General features: G+C 39.3%; 1 protein-coding gene and 1 non-coding gene across 8 annotated transcripts in view; one reads left to right on the forward strand and one right to left on the reverse strand.

Moving 5' to 3' along the window:
* The window catches only part of IKZF2 (IKAROS family zinc finger 2), a 163,138-nt gene that overhangs the window by 87,181 nt on the left and 61,161 nt on the right, over positions 1 to 14,796 (forward strand). The window lies entirely within an intron of this gene.
* On the reverse strand, positions 1,202 to 1,334 carry LOC142425194 (small nucleolar RNA SNORA31). The gene has a single exon (XR_012779551.1). It is a non-coding gene; the product is annotated as a small nucleolar RNA SNORA31 (small nucleolar RNA).

Below are 14,796 nucleotides of genomic sequence, written 5' to 3' on the forward strand. Positions count from 1 at the left end.
CTGTGGTTTGAGTGAAAGTTTACAGACTACGTTGGTCATGCTTCATACTCATTTTGTTTCATGATGTTGCTATCCAAACAAGGTAATAACGCTCCACATTTTTCTGTGTGGACAGATTCCATTTGTCCTTCTTTCCTGTTCCTTCCTTCCTTTTGTCCTTTCTCCCTGGGAAAAATATTGTTCGAAGAAGAGCTCACTGTTTTGTTCACTCTTTCGGCCTCGTGTATTGTTGAGCTGCAGGTTGAGCCACAAGAGTGAGCTCAATTTCTGCCTTGAAGGACCTCTAAGACCTTTACCTCAGGCTCTCACCAACTTCGGTTAGGCCAGCAGTTCTCAACCTGTGGGTCGCGACCCCTTTGGGGGTTGAACGACCCTTTCACAGGGGTCACCTAATACATCCTGCATATCAGCTATTTGCATTATAATTCATAACAGTAACAAAATTACAGTGATGAAGTAGCAACAAAAATAATTTTATGGTTGGAGGGCACCACAACATGAGGAACTGTATTAAAGAGTCATGGCATTAGGAAGGTTGAAAACCACTGTTAGACCAATATACCTGTTGGGTTATTTTTGTGTTTTCTACATTTTTCCCACTCTGTCCTTGGCCTGTTGAGATTCCTTTCAGAGCAATCAGCTGTGGTCAACAGGTACCCCTAGTTCTGGTTTCCATGTCATGAAGGCTGGAGTTTCCCTTGTCCATTCGTCTTTTGGAATACTAGTTCCATGTCTGTTGCGTTTTCTTCACTCTTCTTTGCTGCAAACATGACGATACAGTATTGCGGGAGATGAACACACATAAAGCTCTATAACCCCAGTCACTACTCATCACAGGAAGATGTAGAACATTAACTTTGCGGCCTGTTATGCCAGGTGACATTTATGTTTCCTGCTACCATGGCGCTAACTCCCTAATCCCCTCAAGTGTTTGGCTATGGCTAGGAAGTTTCATGCCTCTACCTGATAGCTCTCCTGTCTACTTGGATCTATGGATACCACATACAGACACATTTGCAGGAATTCCGTCTGCTTTTATGTATATGGTCATAAATGTAGTCAGGAGGTCACCTTGGTAAAAAGCTCTAGGTTTTTATTTTTGTTGAGAAACAATAGGTTATAAACCATTTTAAATTTGTTTCCTTGAACAGTACAAGTCAAACCTAAAATCATGAAAATGTAGGTTGTTGTTTTTTTTTAGCTATGTAATCCCTCATTCAATCTGGACCCACCACAAAGACAGGCAGAAAGCACAGGGATTTTTTATTCTTTCGCATCCTAGTGCAAGCCAGAAGAACAACAGTCAATTGTCGAAAATGTAGTTTTAAATGAACTGCTGCTTAATGATCAAGATCCAATTGTGTCTCTATGACCTAACTACATCAGATCAGATAAGATCAGATCACCTGGTGCATGAGCTTGTTATGAGTTGGGAACTGACTATATGACAGCTAACAATGATAACAATAGTCAGTGAGCCTTTAAAGTAAATAATAATAATAATAATTTTCTACATCACCCTATTTTTTATGCTAAAAGACATACTAAGTGAAATTTTTACATAATAAAGAGGAGTGTGTCTTTCCCCCTCCTTATGGTATAGTTCTGGAAATGTTGGTACACTGTTTACAAGGAAACACCACCTTGTTGTATAGTCACTTCCAACTCATAATGAGTCTATAGGTCAGAATAGAACTGCCCCATAGAGTTTCCAAGGTTTCGGAAAGCAGACGCATCTTCCTCCTGTGGAGTAGCGGACAGGTTCAAACCATTGATCTTTCAGATAGCCGCTGAGTGTTTTAGTTACAGCATCACCAGGGCTTCTGGTCTACTATTACTCTGATCCCAAATGAAATTTAAATCATACCTTCACATGGTTACTAACAGTGTATCAGTCTTTTAAAAATAACATTTAAGCATGAACTGTTTATTGGATTTAAAAGTTTTATTATTCTCTAAATTCGAAGTAATGTTGAGTTTAGATTTTAATATTTAGCATAACTATTGCTTAGACACATGCCATAATAAATTATTTTGATGTAGCTTTTTTACAGGGTTACTAATAAAGGAAAAGCAAACACTATGATTGTTGTGTGTATGGTTTAGTTCTAGACAGATTGGTGCTTTCAAAGTTTGTTTGTTTTTTTATTTCTACTATGGTGCTCATTTTTTTGGCATTTGAATCAATACTCTGGATATTTGAAACAAAGTAATAAAAATTTCTGACTGTTTTAAATTTGAGAGAGTATTAAAATGTATTCAAGGAAGTGGAGAAATATTGATTACAGAAGTTGTATCATATAGGTACAATATTCTGAATATCAGGGTCCATTAGTGTAATGATATTTAGTTTTTACATTGTTTCTGACATTTCTTCACATCATTATGAATTTAATGTAGGCTCTTAAATACCTAGACATAGTTCAAAGATCTCTGATTCTGGGGAAGACAGACTGGCTTTCTGTTCTTTGATTTTCATCTTGTGTATTGAATCTGAACTTTACATTTTGGAAAGGTAAGAAGCAGACAGCAATTTTATGCTTCTGTGTGTGTGTTAAAATCTTCAAGGGTGCAGGGTGATATCAGTTGCCCATCAAGGATATGATTGACTCTGTCATAACTATACAATGTTATTATGATTATGAGATTGTATCAATAATGAATAACTATTATATGAATAATACTTCACTGAAAGTGTTTTCTGATCAGTTTTATCATGTTCTGTGATAAAAATGGAACTAACATATTTCCATTGATTCATTGAGAAATTGAGATGTATACTGTTTACTCATATATTTATTCACTGGTCTTTCATTAGCCAGCAGTAGAATCTAGACATGGTTCTTCTAGTCTTGTGGTTGATTTATTGTATCTCAGTTCCTAGTACTGCATTTACTACATTAGTTTCCTTTATCAACTTGTGTTTGTAATGTTTCTCAAAGAGTGGAAAACAATGTGTTCATTTCTTTGTTCCCACAAATCATAAAGAGTATGGATTTATGATATCATTGTTTAAGGCTTTTAAGGAAAATATCTACATCCTTTCCATTAAACCTCCCCCCTTCTTGCATCTAGGAAAATTCTGTACTTTTACTGGAAAATACTTATTCTATTTTGATGTTTTTCGAATTTGTGCATTATTAAATGAGTTCATAAATGGAGCCTTGATTAGGCATTACTTGAGTGTTTAGAACAAATTTAAGCAGAATAGGATTTATAGAGTAGAACTCACTGACCAAGTAGTTTTTGACTCATTGTGACCCTATAGGACAGGGTAGAACTGCCCTTGTGGGTTTCCAAGCCTGTAACTCTTTACAAGAGTAGAAAGCCCTATCTTTCTCTTGTGGAGACACTGCTGTCTCCAACTGCTGACCTTGCAGTTAGCAGCTTAACATGTAACCTGGGCTCAATATAATCCAAAATTCTAAGAGTCAAACTGACGGAGTTTTGCATCCTGGACTTTGTTAGGCTTATGTGTCAAATGAGTTGAAGTCTCATATCTTCTTCTACTTAAATTTTAGTGGGTTGCCCATTATAACACATTTCAACTTATAATAAGAACATTAGAAAATGTAAGGAAAAATATGCCCAATGCGGTAGACCCGATGATATGTACTATAAAGATAGATAGATAGATAGATAGATAGATAGATAGATAGATAGATAGATAGATAGATAGATAGATGTGACTTCTTATCAGGCTTACTTTCAAGTGTGTTAAAATTCACTAAGAAATCAAAGTTCATAATTAAAGCCACGATGTAGATGCAGGTGTTTTTTGTGTGTTTTGCTTTCTCTATTTTGGAATGAGATTCTTGCCGGCATGTTTTACTACCTGAGGGTTTTGACTGCCTGCTCCATTAATCTTTACCATTGTACAGCACCACAAACTTTCAGCCAGTTGCACTGGATACACTTGCTGGTGGCACATTGAGTTTAAAGAAAAGAAGTAGCTGACTGGTAACATTGGAGAGGCACCCAATGGAAACAGAAAAAGCAAAAGAAAGGCATCAGAAAGTCTTTTCTTCACCAGTTAATGGCAGAAATTTTGAGTTACTCCTTTTTTTGACTCTCTTATTTTTCATCATTAGCTTTTTATATTGGAAAAAGAAAAGAGACTTTAATTTTACCCCAGTCATGCAAATAAGACTCCCAAACTTCTCTTTTTAGGTGAGGACTCACTCTTTCTAAATGGAACTGACAGGCGAATGTCATTAAGACTGATAATAAGGCAGTGTCGCGAAAGCTTACAACTATTACCAGCCTGTAGAAATTTAACCTCAGTAGTACTTTTTGACCACCTGTTCTCTCCTTGTCATAGTTTCTGGGATCTACTGATGGTGAATATAATGGGTAGAAACGGTTTCATTTTGAAATTTTATCCAGATTCTGTCACTCTGTTTTTGATGTTTGTTTTTGGTGGGAGCTTCCTTTGTGGATTGCCTTCATGGTGAAAAATGAAAGAGTAAATTTGGGGGTTGTGCTTATATTTGTAGTTGATAACCTAGGAACCCAATTAATGCTTAGTGACTATAGCCAGCTAGCCTCTCCATGTGCCATTTCAATAGTAAATTACCTGCATTGTGAATTGTTAACCAAAGTCCTCATCACTAAGGTAATCATGAAATGGACACAGTAATAGATTGTAGAGCTGCCAGGGATGACTTTGAGGAATTTCAGTGAATTTCTCTGAGTCTTTCTTGTCCAAAATCTGTACTACCATACAAATGGCCTCCCCACACCCCAGATCCTTTTTTCAGAATTGCTGCCTTCCTCAAATAAAAATGGAATACAAAGACAACGACTTTGTCTGATGCCACTGTCATTGTAGATTGAGTGCCTTGCAGGATGTCTAAGAGTTGACCCATAAAAATGTGTTTTATGAGTGAGTGAACTCTTACACATTACTACCTAAAAATAAATGTAAAGTCCAGTTCTTAACTTACCTATCACTTGCACTCATCTTGTCTGCAAATCCTTTGCATTTTCATATTGATCACGTTCACTTATTGGTATATTACTTAGTACTTGTGTTTTTTCCACTGTTGCTTACATTCATTTATTCTGTTGTATTCTAAGGTGAGTCACTAAGATACATTTGCATTAAAAAAAAAACTACACAATAACCCCCAACTCATTGCCTCTGACTCACAGTGACCTAAAGGGCAGCATGGAATTCCTAAGGCTATGATCCATACTGAAGCAGATTGCCATGGTTTTCTTCCACGGAATGGCTGGTGACCTTGAACCAGCGACCTTTGCCTTCATAGCCGAGTGCTTAACCACTGTACCATAAGGCTCCTTTCTAACAGGGTGTTCTGAGGCTTAGTATTCTTTTTTCTATTAAAAAATATCAGTTTTATTTTAATCGACTCCATCTATAGTGCCTAATCAAATATGAATATCTTCCTATGGCTCCATCAAGCAAGCACTTTGAATTTACACAGAGGTGGATTTTATTTTTATTCTTTACCTTGGTTTCCTTTGTGGTCAATGATACACATGGCGAGAGTGTTTTGTTGTTTCAGTGGCACATCCACGTTATGATGTGGTGATCCAAACAAAACAAGAGCCCTTCTACTTTAGAACAGAAATGCTGCAGGCCCTGGGAGAGCGTGCCTCAGCCTCTGCGTCCCTTATTGCAGTATGAAGCCACTGCCTTCAAGAATAGTTTGTTTGGGTATGGCATGGCTAATTTGACACATGCACAAGGTAAACGAGCCTTCACTAAGTGTTAATAAGTTTTCCTCTTTTTCCATTTACCTCTTTCATGGCGATCCGTTTCACAAAACTGGCCTCCGCAATGAACAGATTCCTGTAGCCTTGTTGGCACAGGCTTGAACCTCGAGACCCTTAAATCTCTCTTCTCCAGCAGTACTATTTTAAGAAACGTAGACAAGACATTACCTTCCCCATCCATTGTTTTCCTTCGTGTCAAACTGTATTTTGTCACAGACCTGTGTACCCTGGTTACTCTGTACTGTCGCTTTTCGAGAACTATCTACACTGTTGGACTTGTCAGTATTCCTGACAAAGCTGTTAGCCAGGCCTGTCTTGTTCACTCCTGAATCTCCAAACTTATCACACGGAATAGACTGCATCTATGAACACTGACTGGATGAATGGATGAGCTTGTGTATATATTTTATGGGAAATGAATGGTATGAGTCAAATGTAAGGAGAGCCAGTGAATGCCCTGTTTTGGAATACAACCTACTCACTATCTTCTAAGACTGGAAAGTCTATCCCGGGTCAGTTTTTATCTGTTACTGAAGTATTAGTAAGAAACAATAACAAAAGTTTTAATTTCTGAAAAAGATACTAAGTGTTCTGTTTGTAACAGCTGCTCCCCAGAAGCCTAGTTCTTAATTTATATTTTCCTTTGTGTGGTTAAAGATACATCATTTAAGCCTTACATGATCTCTCTATACACCTTCTTCTTAACAATATCACTCTCCCCAAAATGAACATAGTAAATGATATATGTCTTTTACATGATTAAAAAGCTTCCAAAGATTGTATTGTATTTCAAGTAACCTTATGAACATGTAATTCTGTTGTTAAGAAGATTGAAACCTCAGAAATTTAGGAAGTTACTTCAAATTTTGAAGAGTTTTATTCCCATCAATTTTTCTCAATGTGTAAAAATTCAGTTAGATATTAGAACATAAATCAAGCTCCGAAATACATGGAAATAGACTTTACTGGGTGTATATTGTCAATATGTGTGTGTGTGTGTGTGTGTACTTGCCCTGTTCAAGAAAAAGAGCCTTGGCATGAAGTAAGTGAAGCACACAGAGGCTTACACCGCACTCTGGGAAAGCAAATACAGTGAATTCAAATGAAAGCGTCAGATCAAGAAAGAAAAAAATAAAAAGGAAGGAAAGGAGAAAAAAAGCCCAACTTACTCTTGCTAGGTACATATTGCTAACTTTTGTTCGGTGGCAGCTTTTGTGGCTCGTTTTAGTTCAGCTCATCCCAGAAGGTGTTGGTACTCCAGGAAGGTGTTGAGCAATGTAGTAATGGAGCAGGTGTCAAATGGAAGGCCCATGAAATGCCTTATGCTTTGGTCCTTTCTGGAGAGACCCAACTTGCATTTCTGAGTGGTCAGCTTGACATTTCAGAGCAGGGAGCTGTTGTGTCATTATTTCTCGGAGACCACAGTGTTTAGAGGGAAAAGATTGAGAGTTCCCTGCAGTAATTGCGGACAGCTTCCGCGGAATGAGAGGCACTTTCAGCCGGCAGGTGCTGCCTTGGAAAAAGGCAGCCTCCCAGGAACGCTGGAGAGGACAGTGAGCTTTGTGCGAGGAGAGTGACTAGATCTGGGCATCTCTGTGCCCCTGGAGTAATTTTACTCGTTTCTGAACATTGAAAAGGAGTAAAGTGACTTTTAATGGCTACTCACGTGGTTATGGTCTTCGAGCAAGTAAAGACTCCGGGCATCTGAAATGGCCATGTGCGTATTTTCACTAAGGAAAAGAAGAGCGCCTAGTGACCCCACTGCCTCGAGTGTGCAATGAGTGACCCCACTGCCTCGAGTGTGCAATGAGTGACCCCACTGCCTCGAGTGTGCAATGAGTGACCCCACTGCCTCGAGTGTGCAATGTCGCTGGCATTTCTGGGCTTGCTCCGATCGCAGTCAGGTGTCAGGTGATCCCGCTCTAATGGCGTTCCCCACCCTGGAAACCTGCAATTTGCCTCTTAGTCCCAGATGGGGAGGAGACTTACAGATAGCAGCAAGCCATACATAATGGCAGGGCTTCCCATCCTAACAGGGACAAAGCAGGAAAAAAGATAGAAAGAAATATTCAAAAGAGTTTCTGTAGCATTATTTGAGTCAAGGACTTTATGCTTTTTATGAAGCTGTTTCCTTTCTCTCTCTTCTTAAAGATTTTACTATATTGTGTTTAACTAGTTTCCCTTCCTGGATGCCAGCCAACATCCAACCGAAGAAGATACAAGGAGAAGAGACACATTTCCTGCACACAGACCAGCCAGACAACCTGTGTCTATAAGAATAACATAAAAAATCAACATGAAAACACCTCACTGCTACCGAGCCCATGTTTAACTCATAGCAACCCCACATATCGGATAGAACTGCCTTATGGGTTTCTGAGACTGAACTCTCTCTGGGAATGGACTGCCTCCTCTTTCTCCCATGAAATGTATTAATGTACATTCACACATAAATTTACTCTGACCTATGACCTCTTTCTACTCCCATAAAGAATTACAGCCTCAGAAACACACAGGGAGACTTCTAGTCTTCCCTGTAGGGTTGCAATGAGTCTGAATTGACTGGATGGCAATGAGTTTGGTCTTTGGCAGCATAGTGGTTACAAATGGGTTATGATCTTCAAGGTCAGCAGTTCAAAACCACCAGCCACTCTAAGGGAGAAAAATAGGGTTTTCTGCTCCTGGAAAAAGAGTCAGCCTCAGAAACTCACAGGGGCAGTACTACCCTGTCTGTTAGAGTTGCTATAAGTCAGAATCAATTCAAAGGTAGCCAGATGACCTCAGAAGCACTCTGGATCAACATTTTAGGACTATTCGTTTTGGTGTTGGGGGACTGGGGGAGACACTGAGCTGCTAACTATAAGTTTGGTGGTCCAGATCCACTGGAGAAAGATAAGACAGTCTGCTCCCATCAAGATTTGTAGTCTCAGAAACAGAAAAGAGCATGCCTTCTCTGTTGTGTAGGGTCACTATGAGTTAGAATCTCCTGGACGGTAGGGTTTGGCTTTGGGGTTTATTTTTAAGCTCAAGGTTTTAAATTTATGGTTGAGAAAGGTAGCGTTTTATCTGAATTCAAACTTGGGAACCAATTCTGTATTAAAAATGTATATTGAGATACTAAGTGACTAATGATGACTATGACCCCGTACATTGTTATTTACATGAAGTGTCTGGAATGGTTTGGTGGTACCCTTGACTCACAGGTAGCACAGAGTGCAGGAGCCTTAGCAGCGTTGACCTCAAGCAGGGACACTGTTCTTTCTTTATTTAACTGACACAGATGAGTAGCATTGCCTCCATTTCAAGCAAGGCAAGTCTGCTAGGAGGGAATTTGTTAGCGTGTTAGTCTAGGTCCTTTAGAGAAACAAATCCACAGAAACTCATGTATAAAAGAGAGTTTTACATAAAGGGTAAATGCACATCAAGAAAACATCCCAACCCAGTGCTGCCCAAGCTCACAAGTCCTACATTAATCCGTATGTCCAACACCAATCCACAAAGTCCTCCTCCATCTCACAAAACACACACCATGATGCCGACTTCAGGAGGAAAGTCGAATCAGTGAATGTGTAAGCATCTCAGCACTGGCAGGGGTCTCCACACGGCTGCTCCAGCCAGCACCCAGGGCTGCATCAGGGTAGGTCCATGAGGCTTCTCCGTAGGGATGTCTTGCAGGAAGTGAGCCTTGCCAACTGAGGCAGGGAACTGGCTAAGGCAGCTACACCCTGGTCTGACCATCAGAAAGCAAGAGACCCGAGAACTTGAAAGGCGAGGTTCACAGAGCCATTTATCCTTCCACCCTTCAATTAACCCCACATGTGTTTATCGGCCACATTGGCAAAGTAAACTAACTATGTCACCCACTGACTGATGACGAAGATGAGATCTTCAGAGCTACATCATAAGTTAATCATAGAGGCAGAAATCTCTGCTCAATTGGTGGAAATTTTAATCTACTCATGTTCTTCCCAGAAAACATAAAATATTTTAAAAATACATTTTGTAATAGACAAGAAACTGTCTTACATCTTAGAAATTTCTCTTTACAACTTTAGTTTTTAAATCATTTATGTGCCCTTTAACTATATCCACCTTTTTGTTGAATTTTCTTTCTGTGGTACATAGAACTATATCACCATTTGAAGCATGTTTCATATACTTCAGTTTTGACTTTTAGAAACCTGACTAAACAATGAATGGGGAATGGAGACAGACAACTCCCCAAATAATCAAAACTTCAGGTCGCAAGTAGATGCAGAGCATGCTTAAAGAGAATGCTTACAGCTCAGAAGATGTTCACTTTCTCAAATAGTGACTTTTGAAAATGTTTCTTTTTTCAACCATTTTATTGGGCACTAATACAGATATCATGAAAATATTTCTTGACTATCCTGCTTTTCATTGAGATTTTATACTCATTGCCATCGAGTGGATTGTGACCTTTAGCAACTCTACAGGACAGGAAAGACCTGTCTCTGAGTTTCAGAGACTGTCACTGGACATGAGAGTAGAAGTTTTTCTCCCGAGCACCATTGATGGATTCACAATGCTGATCTGGCAGTTAGCAGAAAGATCCATAAATACTACACCACCAGTGCTCCTTGAGATGTTATAGTAGTTGCACATTTAGTGGGAGGAGCACTAAGTTACTTTATCTCTCATCACAATATTTTACAACTCATAGTTGCCCATATATATGAGAACACAAAAATAGATACGTATTTTGTATACTTTGATGTTGCTGTTAAGGGCCATTGAGCTGGTTCCTACTAAGAGTGAACCTGTGTACCATGAAAGGAAGCACTGCCTGGCCTTGTACCATCCTCATGATCTTGGCAATGTTTGTGCCCACTCTTTCAGCTTATGTCAGATTATCTCATTAAGGGTCTTCTTTAATCAATTATTTCAGTATGTAGTAAATCCTAACCTTATGGAAAAGTACAAGATAAATATTTTTACATAACTTTTCAAGGGGATAATTTTGTTTGTTTATAATTTTATGATTAACTTTGTTTGCTTCATTATTTGATAATATCGCCAGGGCTTCTTTCAAGAATAATAGGAATCTTAAAATCAGCCATAGAATATTTAACTCTGAGGTGTTTCTTTAGCTGTATTTGAAGTATGTAGTGCTAGCACGCCCCTCCCCCCAATACATTCATTTCTTTGACATTTACTTGGCTTTTACCTTTGTTATTGGGCAAAAGCATTATTTTTTCCTTTAAGTGAATATAATACTACTTAATGCTTTGGTCCAAGATATGAACATACTTGTTGTTTGGTACAAGAAACATCTGCTTTTAATCTTGCTTACAAATTTGCTATTTCTATAGGCTTCAATAAAAATATTTACCTTCACTGTGGCTGTCTGTTGTACAGTAATTGATTCTCCATTATTTTTTGCTGTAAATGAAGCCTAAACTAATGGTTCACTGTAGTTTACAAAGTTCTTCTTGTGCACTGTTTAATTTAAATATCTACAGTAATCCTTTGAAATAGATATTTTATGGTTTTTATTAATGAAGAAATAAAGGTGATTTGGGGTTAACCTCTTAAATTTGTGTTATATGATTTTCTGTTTTTTAGTAAATGAAACCCAGGATTGATGAACCTATAGGAACAGCAAGTAGAATAGGGTTTTGGGGTGGGGAATAGGATACAAGGGTGGTGGTGGGGATAAAAGGGAGACGATGTCAAGGTGTCCAGGAAGAAAAAGTATGTTTGGAAACTGTGAAAGCAATTGTACAGTTCTTGATATGATTGAATGATGGAATTATATGATATATGTATTAACTCCAAATTCATAACAATTTTAAAAAGAAAGAAAATAAAGGTGAGAAAAAGTTAAGTGATTTTCTGAATGTCGTTCAACGCCAAGTAAAATCCCGTTCTTCTAATTTCAACTCCAGAATCATTTCTAGTATACCTCTTCTGCCTAAGACAAAAACAAATGGACTAAGAAGCAAATAGAAAAAAGAAACAAACCAAACAAACCCACTGCCTTCAAGTAGATTTCAACTCGGTAGGGCGGAGAGATCTTATTGGACAAAGCAGAACTGCTCTGTTGTGTTTCAGTAGCTGAGAATATTCACAGAAGCACCCTGCCTTGCCTTCCTTCTGCAGGACCGCTAACCCCTCATCACCAGGCCAACACTTGCCCCTGTGTCACACGACTCCTCGTTCCCAAGACAGTGTTGACTGAATTGTAGCAGAAAGAGGGGTCAGCTATTAATTTCCACCAAAATAATTTCAAGATGATTTCCTTTAAATAAGCTTAGGAGAAGAAAATCTGTTGTCAGGATCCTAAGAACTGTCACCATCGTGTGTTTTGCCATAGTCACGACATATGGGAGTATGATGGTGACAGTTGCGCTGGTACTTGTCCATAATGTGTCACAAAAGTCACGTGTTCTCTGCATCGATCGCTATGCCTGCGTAAAGTGGCTGAATTTTTAGGAGTCTCTTCCTTCGTACTCTAGTTGTTGAAGCGCAGGTCTAGTAGGCCGCCAGCACCTGCTTTGAGAGATTCTTGCACTCAGTTCTCATATGCCTTACTTTATGTAAAACACTCTTTGATTTGGGATTATTTTCTGTTCTGGTGTTTTGCATTTTTATGAAGCTCTTTCACATAGTATTCCTATGAATAAGAGTTTAAACAGCTTCATGTGTAGTATCTGTCCAGCCTTATTGAAGACTCACAACTGTAGAAAGCAGGCATTGTCAGTATCTTGACTTTATTGGAGGAATTTGAGAATTAGAGAGGATTTTCTCAGCTGCGTGACTAACACATGAAAGAACCTGGCATTTAACCTGGTCCTAAGTTGAGCTCTCTGACTGTTAATCACTCAACCAGTAGTGTGAATCAAAGCGTATTGTGACTAGGGTGCCAGTTCCTTCATACACAGGCTTATTCCTAAGCAAGTTATCTGAATTATAAACTTGTCCAAGTCTTGGTAAGGTGCCTTCTGATAAAATGGTCCAATAAAAGCACTGGCTTCCCAGGAGATCTGCTGGGCCAATAAAGACATAGCATGGGACCACATCTGACCTCATCCAGCTCCTGAGGCCAATTGCCACCAGGCAGAGGTCTCGGTATAATGACCCAGATTTTGGCAACCAAGAATACTGGAACCCACGGGTCCCCTGCCTTTTTACTTCAGACTCCTCCCTCTCTCGCCATTATTCCTGTGACAGAAAGCCTGCTCCATGTCTATCACTTCCCCTGCAAGGTGCGGGCAGCAATGCCTTCTGACCTGGTTTAAACGTCCTCAGTGACCTCTGGAATCCTGAATTGTGGGTCTCTTTAGGAACACGCTCACTTGGCTGAATTTCATAGTAATGATTTTACTTCTTACAGAAGTTTGATTAACAATTCTGTACTCCCCTTACTAAATAGATAATTTCACAGTGTAATTTGCTTCACGGGCATACCACAGTTATGTTAAGCAGATGGTTGCCAAATGCCCATTCAAGGTAGATTGTTCTTATAGGAAATAGAATCCATGCTCAGAAAATCTGACAATACGATCTGGTCTTCTTCCAAAACAGGCTTTCAAACAGGCTAACTACTATCCCTGTATTAAGCATGCAGTCAAAAGTGTGTCAAGCAGTACACATAGATTCACATTCTTAGTCTTCAGTATCATGCCATCATTTCCCTTTGCATTGGTGGCATCGTGGAAACAGCAGGGATTTGTTCAAAGTGTGTTTGAAGTTCTTATCTCAGCTCTGGTTTTAGACAGGTTAGCTCACCCCTTCTGAGCTTCCATTCAGTCACCTCTAAGGCCGAGATGATATTACACAACTCACAGATTCATGTCACATTTAAATTGTCTGGTACATATAAAGCTTCTAAAAGCTTACTTGTTAATTATAATAATTTGTAAAACTCTATATGCTTATATTATTTTTGTATGTTGTTAATTGATGTGCAATCTTAGTAATGTAAAAATTAACTTACACAACTTAGACCAACAACAGTACAACAAATAGATGTTGAGTGTCCAGTGTTCTAAGAATGTTTAGTATTAAGGTAGCAGATGGACATAGGGCCTACCCTCAAGTACTCCCTAAATGCAAGAACACTTTGTTCTATTAAACTGGCATTCCATGATGCTTACCTTCCTGATACGATCGTTGAAGACAAAGCAGGTGCATAAGCAAATGTGTTGAAGAAAGCTGATGGTGCCCAGCTATCAAAAGATATAGCATCTGGGGTCTTAACAGCGTAAAGATAAACAAGCGGCCATCTAGCTGAGAAGCAACAAAGCCCTAATGAAAGAAGCACAATATCCTATGTGATCACACGGTGCCAATGGGATCAGGCATCAAAGAACAAAAAATTCATATCATTGCGAATGAGGGGAGTGCGCAATGGAGACCCAAAGCCCATCTGTAGGCAACTGGACATCCCCTCACAGAAGGGTCTCAGGGAGGAGACAAGCCAGTCAGGGTGCAGAATAGCTATGATGAACCATACAACTTTCCTCTAGTTCTTTAATGTTTCCTGGCTCCCATTATCATGATCCAGTTCTACCTTATATATCCAGCTAGCTCAGAGGATGTACACTGGTATAGTTAAGAGCTGGAAACACAGGAAATCCAGGACAGATAAAGCCCTCAGGTCCAATAATGAAAGTAACAATACCAGGAGGGGGAGGGGAAGGTGGGGTAGAAAGGGGGACCGATCACAAGGATGTACATATAACCCCCTCCCTAGGGGACAGACAACAGAAAAGTGGGTGAAGGGAGACGTTGGACAGTGTAAGACATGACAAAATAATAATAATTTATAAATTATCAAGGGCTTGTGAGGGAGGGGGCAGAGAGGGAGGGGAAATGGGGAGCTGATACCAGGGGCTCAAGTAGAAAGAAGATGGTTTGAGAATGATGATGGCAACAAATGTACAAATGCGTTTGACACAATGGATGGACGTATGGATTGTGAGAAGAGTTGTATAAGCCTCCAATAAAATGATTTTAAAAGGAGAATTCCAGCCTCTGAACCCCCCAGGGGATGTTCCACCCTGTCCTGTAGGGTCACTGTGAGTTGGAATT

This window comes from Tenrec ecaudatus, chromosome 13 (genome assembly GCF_050624435.1).
Source record: "Tenrec ecaudatus isolate mTenEca1 chromosome 13, mTenEca1.hap1, whole genome shotgun sequence".
In the NCBI taxonomy this organism is placed as follows: domain Eukaryota; kingdom Metazoa; phylum Chordata; class Mammalia; order Afrosoricida; family Tenrecidae; genus Tenrec; species Tenrec ecaudatus.